General features: G+C 35.8%; 1 non-coding gene across 1 annotated transcript; it reads left to right on the top strand.

The window, feature by feature from the left end:
- The first annotated feature begins 1,138 nt into the window (after positions 1–1,138).
- On the top strand, positions 1,139–1,241 carry LOC149254472 (U6 spliceosomal RNA). Its single transcript, XR_016267593.1, has one exon. It is a non-coding gene; the product is annotated as a U6 spliceosomal RNA (small nuclear RNA).
- Positions 1,242–6,455: the final 5,214 nt, after the last annotated feature.

A 6,455-nucleotide genomic window follows, 5' to 3' on the forward strand; every position in this document is an offset into this window, starting at 1 on the left:
AATATCACTGTATATCTCCCACATAGTAGGCCCTATGCATAAACTGAAGGAGGTTTTTGTTATTTGGTATGTGATAGAAAAAAACCTCTTTCACTTTTGAAAAATTTCTTACCATTATTTCACAAACGGATTTTTTACTAAACTTGTCATTGTGTGCAGCAACTGACCTCAAAACATGCATAACCAAGAATCACTCATCCATTTCGATCATATCTTCTAATCCAGGAGTTGGTTATGGGAGTTTGATATACCGTTGGAAATATTTTTCCAAGCTTCTTCTGATGGACACACTTGTGACATGTTTTGTGCTGAAAATCATGTGCAAAACATCTAACAAAACCAGACATAGTATGAGCTCATGTTGATCCCTAGTGACAGGCTGCGAAGACTGGAACTAACAGGTTCCTACAAAGAAGTAGAGGGGATTGGTGTCTCTTGTAGTTTGGTTCCTGCAAAGCAACAAAAGGGATTGGTGTCTCCTATAGGTTGGTTACTACAAAGCATCAGAGGGGATTGGTGTCTCCTATAGGTTGGTTCCTACAAATTGTAGTAAGAGTAGTTTAATGCCTACAAGATCTTTCATATAAATAAGTTTTGTGGTTTTCTCCCATAATAGTTTCCATGTATATCTTGTGCTACTTGTTCAATTTATGTTATTGATGTTTTATGTTGTTCAAATGTTTAAATAAGTAAAAAATTGTCATTATACTAATCCACCCCCCTTTGAGTATAATTGTGAATTAAATAATAATATTAAATTTTGTTTATAAAAGTTGACAATGTAATCTTGCCATTTACTTTGGAATCTATGTTGGAAGTCATGTTTCATGCAACACTTGCTACACACCAACTTAGTAATGTATCTCATGTATAATGACGTAGTGTGAAAGTTCTTCTAAATACTTTTTCATGATCCATGGATAGTAAACAATGTAAACTATTAGCCTTGATTACTAAGCCTAACCCCAAGAAAATCAAAAGAATGGAACTCATGACCTCCAAAACTTTAAAGGAGAGATAACAATTTCATATATAGTTCATAAGTACTTAAAATAACCTTCAAAACATTTTCAAATTTTTTATTAAAAAAATGTAACATTTATTAAAATGCTTATTAAAAAAAAACGCAACTTCTTGTGTCTCTTTGGAGACATCTAACAAAATTGGAACAATATAGAGAAGATTAGCATGGCCTTTGTGTAAGGATGACATGAAAAAATTGAGAAATGGTCCAAATTTTAATCCACAAACGTTAGCTCAATTAGTCCAGGCACCACCATTAAATCACCTTTGTTATTGATAAGTCATGGGTTCAATTATCTCAACACTCTCGGGGCCAGGCTCTGTGTTTGAGAAGGCAGGAAGTGATTCCTTTTTGTGGATTTGTTTGGTACAAATATTCTTTGGATGTAATAGTCATCAAGCTCTGGGGTCCATGAAACAAATAGAAAAGAAATAACTTAACTCCTTGTATAACCCCTGTGAAGATGAAAACTACCTACAACTGGATAAAAATGCCCTATAAAGCTTTATTTTTCCCTAACCGTTGAATGTGTGAAAATGGGCATATATGCACATAGAGATCTATGTGTGAAAATAACTTCCTTCCCTTCTCTTATTGAAATATAACTCAACTCTATGTATAACTCCAAGCAACTTCCTTCCCTTCTCTCTTTGTTTTAGACTTGATATATTATTTACCTTCCTTTTAGTAATGTAAACGATGTGAAAAGTAGTTGAATATTAGCTCAATTTTAAATAAAAAGTGTGTAGAATTTAGTTTGTAAGATAATCACTTTATGAAAATTTATCCTATAAAGTTTTAGTTTTCTTTTTTGTGACTAAGTTGAACCTAGGAAAAGGCTACCCTTTTATTATATGGAATATGAACGATTAACCCACAATGAGATGTTATTCACTAGGGTTGTGTGAGGCTCAATCAATCCTAGATTCCCCTTGGGATAGTTAGTTCCCCCAATATAGCTCACATCCTCAACCCCTTCCCATGTGGTTTGAACCCATGAACTTGCTAGGACTAAACTCCACATAAAGAAACTAGTCTAAATCTCATGGGTATTTTATAAAATTATTTGAATTAAAAGAGTATATCAATTAACTTGTAAGATAATAAATTATGAAAGTTGTGATAGAAAATTATTTTTGTTTGAGTATCACGAGGAAAAAATGTTAAATATTGTTATCGAAAGTATAATTTCACTCGAGTAGATGAGATTTTTTTTTTCTTGAGGGTAGTGGATGTGAATTTAATTATTTATTTGAGGGTCATTTTATAAAACATTATCTCCCTTAAATTAAAAAAAAAAAAAAAAACAAAAAAAAAAAATCCACTCTCCCCTCTAAGTATTTGAGGTTCCGATTAATTTTCAATCCTAAACAAGTTTCTTGTTGGAATAGCATACTTATGAAGCTTCATAACAATGTTAGAAATTGGACATTCTGAGCATTGAATTTTCCAGACATTTGATCCTTACAAAGACAATGCTTTAGGCTATCTCGATTTATCAAATGTCGGTCATGTTGGCTCCTAAAGTGGTTTGGTGAAACCTCATTTCAAAGTGGAGGGATTTTCTTTGGAGGGGGGATAAGAAGGACAATAGGTGGACCTTGGTGGCCTGGGACACTCTGATCTTACCTAATAAGGCTAGTAGTTTAGGATTATACAACCCTTAAATTCTCAATGCGGCTTTAGGAGCTAAGATTTGGTGGCAGTGGCTGATAGGTGGGTTAGAGGTCTGGAAATATATTAGGTTGAGGAAATATGCTGTGTTACTATCTAATAAAGAGAACTTGAGATATGAGAGGAGTGTAGATGGCTCTATAATTTAGAGGTGGGCATAGGAAATCAGTCAAATCATCTAGGAACATGCCTTTTGGAAGGTTCAATTAGGTGACTCAACCTTATTCTGGACAGAATATTGACATCAATTACCTAAACTTACTGCCAATGAAGAGTTTTGACTGGTGCAGGCCTTCACCACTGATTTAGGTATGGTACAAGTTCTATATTATTAGAAGAAGGGACAAAATGATGAGATGTGGAGGAAATGGAAAAAAAAAGCAGGAAGATTGACCTTACACTTCTTAGGAGCTACCATGGGAGGCCTTCCAAAATGAATTTTTGGAGAGGAAAATTCATTTCTCATAGGATAGTGATATTTTGCGGTGAGGAAATAGGCCTGGAGGTACATTCACACACAAGGAATGATATTCTATTTTAGAAAATAGGAAGATGGAAAATCACAATATTTGGGGTAGAGTTTGGTCAGGGTATCATTGGCCTAAAATATCCACCTTTCTTTGGTTTCTCATAGATTCATATGGTAAAGTATTCTTACGTGGGATTGGATCAAGAAGAAAGGTATGGAAGGACCCCCCTATTTCCCTCTTTGTTTCAATATGGAACAAACCATGGAGCATCTTCTCAACTCTTGTTTGTTCACTAGAGTGTGGGATATGATTATCTATACCTTTGGCATTAGTAACTAGTAGTGAGATGATCTAGCTTGGTGTGTAGCCACTTATTTCCTCCTTTGGAATGTGTCGAAGTAAAGGAATGCTCGCATTTTCTAGGATCAGAAGAAGACAATTCCAGTGATAACTAACCTAGCGATTACAAATATTCATGAAACTATTCTGGTTGCTTCTTGTTCTATGGATTATTGGAAGGTGGATGATCATCGGGCTCTTATACTGGAGAGGTTGAATTTACATCAAAATATGACCACATTTCTATCCAAACAAGACCGTATGTTAGTGTCTTCATTGAATTTTTATTTTTCTCCTCCTCTTGAAGGTTTTGTGGTATTTTTTGAGAATGTTGAGTTTGATGGGTTTGGTGGTGTTTTCCAATATTGGAATAGTACTACATTGCATATCTTTGCTCAGAGTTGTGGATTTACTAGCAATAATCTAGCAGAATTTCTAGCTTTAGAGAAGCACCTTTTGATAGAAATTCATGGTTGATTCCTCCTACTATAGGTTGATGGGGATTCCCAAGTTGTGATTAAGTGTATCCAACACCTCCTTAATGGGAAAAATATAGGAGAATTGGTAAGGAGTTGGCATTTGGAGGGTGTTGTTAGATGAATTAATGCATTGTTGGCTAAGATGGACTATGCAATGGCTACTCATACTAAGTGGGCTAAAAATAAGGCTGTGGATTTTCTCGAAAATTTATGGTGTAGGTCCAGAAAATTTGGATGAAGCGTGTCCTTCCTCAGTTTCGAGTGAGGATATTCAACAAATCCAAGCCCTACTAGATAATGATAAGATATCCTGCGATGGGGGTGCTATTAAAAATGATAACGAAGCCTCCTTGTGACGTGTTCCCTCTCAACAATTGTCTCAAATTCGTTATGCTGTGGCAAAACATTGGTGAAGGTCATTGGAAGTTGTTTTGCAAGTCCCATCAATTTAAATGAAATCTTATTTCTTTGGGGTGGCGAGGGTACGTAACTTGTGGGAAAGGATGTGAGGTTGCATACTCCCTCTCCTTTTTCTTAGCCTAGTTGGCATCATTATTAGTCGTGCATCTATTATATATGGGTGAGGCTAGTTTTTCTTAGGAGTTTTGTTTCACACTATCAATTACGTTTGCATTAGGAAAGTTACTAAGGCATAACGAGGTACTGTGGTTCTTACTTCACCAATTATTTCACTACATTATGAATCTAGTTATGTGTTTGTATGATTCTTCTTAAGTGTAGTATAATTGTTGTTTGTATTGTTATTGAACTGCATCTATATTATTTTCTCTGTAGAGTTTATTAGGGTTGCAGTTGGTGCATAATCTTCATGCATTTGGTATTCAATCTATCTCTATCTAATAGTTTCGATACATTTCATAAGGGTATTATTTGTCTTGGCATAGTGTTGCCTTTGATGGGTGTTACATGGCCTCTCCTCTGGGAACCCTTGGTGTGTAGCTTAGGGTTTATCTTGTCATTTGGTTTTGACCTAAATTCAGGTGGGATGCATTGTGTTATGGGGGAGAAAATTGTTTCAATTGTGAAGTTGGATACTATTTTTTTCTTAGTATGGTTTGGATATGGGGGTTTTGGAATATTTTATCTTTGAATTGTCTAGAACTGAGATATTTTCTTGAATTTGGCCCTCTGTTATGGCATTGGGGGGATTATTCTCTATTTTTTCATTCAGGGGAGCAAGGATAAGTCGTTTGTCCATCCTCTTGTTTTGTTGGTCATGGTTTTTGTACTTGTTTAGTCTGCTACCCTATTTTTGGCTTCATGCCTCCTCGTCGGAGAATGATGGTTCAGAGGGGCGGTATGGGTAATTTTGGTTTCAAACGAACTTGAAATTTTGATTTTGATTCCGTTGGAACGTTATTTGATGTGGTTCCTCTTGAAGTGAGGAGAGAAATTCTTCTCTTGGAGGAAAACAAGACTGAGAAGCAACTCTATCGTTTTGTTTTGGGATTTAGATGCTAGGTTTCGGTATGAAAAGGGTCTTGGACCCAAGTAGATTTCATAAGAAGAGACTACATTTTTTGTACTCTCTTTCTTTGCACTAGAAAATGGATACCTTGCTTCATTTAATTTTCAACGATAAACAGGTTGATTGTTATAATTTACTCCAGACTAGAATATATTAAGCACATGTTGCGCAATCAACATTTTTGTCTTGATAATGTGGATTCTAGACTAGCTTAGGTAGAGAGTTTTCTTGTGTCAAATTATTCCTCTGGTGATCCTGGTTATTATATTTACCCACCAGTGGATATGTTTCAAGATATTACCATTATTTCATCAAACCAGGATTAAGTATTTAGGACATTTTTTTGCCACTATTTTTTAATTTTGTTAAATTGTTATTGTTGGGTCTCCCAGAATCCTAGTTTGTCTTTGATTTTATTACAATGGTCTCTCTGCTCGCCCTAGATACTAATGTTTTATTATGTAGCTTTGTCGTGCTAGTCGATCTTTCCTTTCAGGCGGACTTTCTCATTGGATTTGTTGGCACTCATTGGCCTATTTTTGGAGTTCTATCTGTGTTGTCTATGGGAAAAGTCTCTCTATGTTCTGATGACTCAATATTGGATCTTGGTAGTTGCATGTCTTGGTTATGGTAAGGAGGCGACATTGGTTGGGAGGGTATGGCTGGTATTTTACCCTTCCCCTTCTATGGGCTTAATGTATATTCCTGAAATTTTGTTTTGTTCTCATGGGCTAGTTAGTCCTTGGCTCTTTTTGGTTCGCTGGTAGTTTGGTTTTCCACTCATTGTAACTGACATTTCCTTCTTTAGGTCTTCGTGACCACATTCAGTTGGCAGGGTGGCTAGTCGATTTGGGACGTGGTTGGTCTTATCTCCGATTGTATCTATATTTTCTGTGGTCAATGGAGGGCTTCTAATGTTTTGGTGCAGCCATTGCTTTTAGGCCAACAATGATATTGGTCTAGTATTTTTGGCTTTGTAA

The sequence above is a fragment of the Pinus tabuliformis genome, chromosome 7 (genome assembly GCF_031772625.1).
Source record: "Pinus tabuliformis cultivar Carrire ecotype Pingquan chromosome 7, CPIR1, whole genome shotgun sequence".
In the NCBI taxonomy this organism is placed as follows: domain Eukaryota; kingdom Viridiplantae; phylum Streptophyta; class Pinopsida; order Pinales; family Pinaceae; genus Pinus; species Pinus tabuliformis.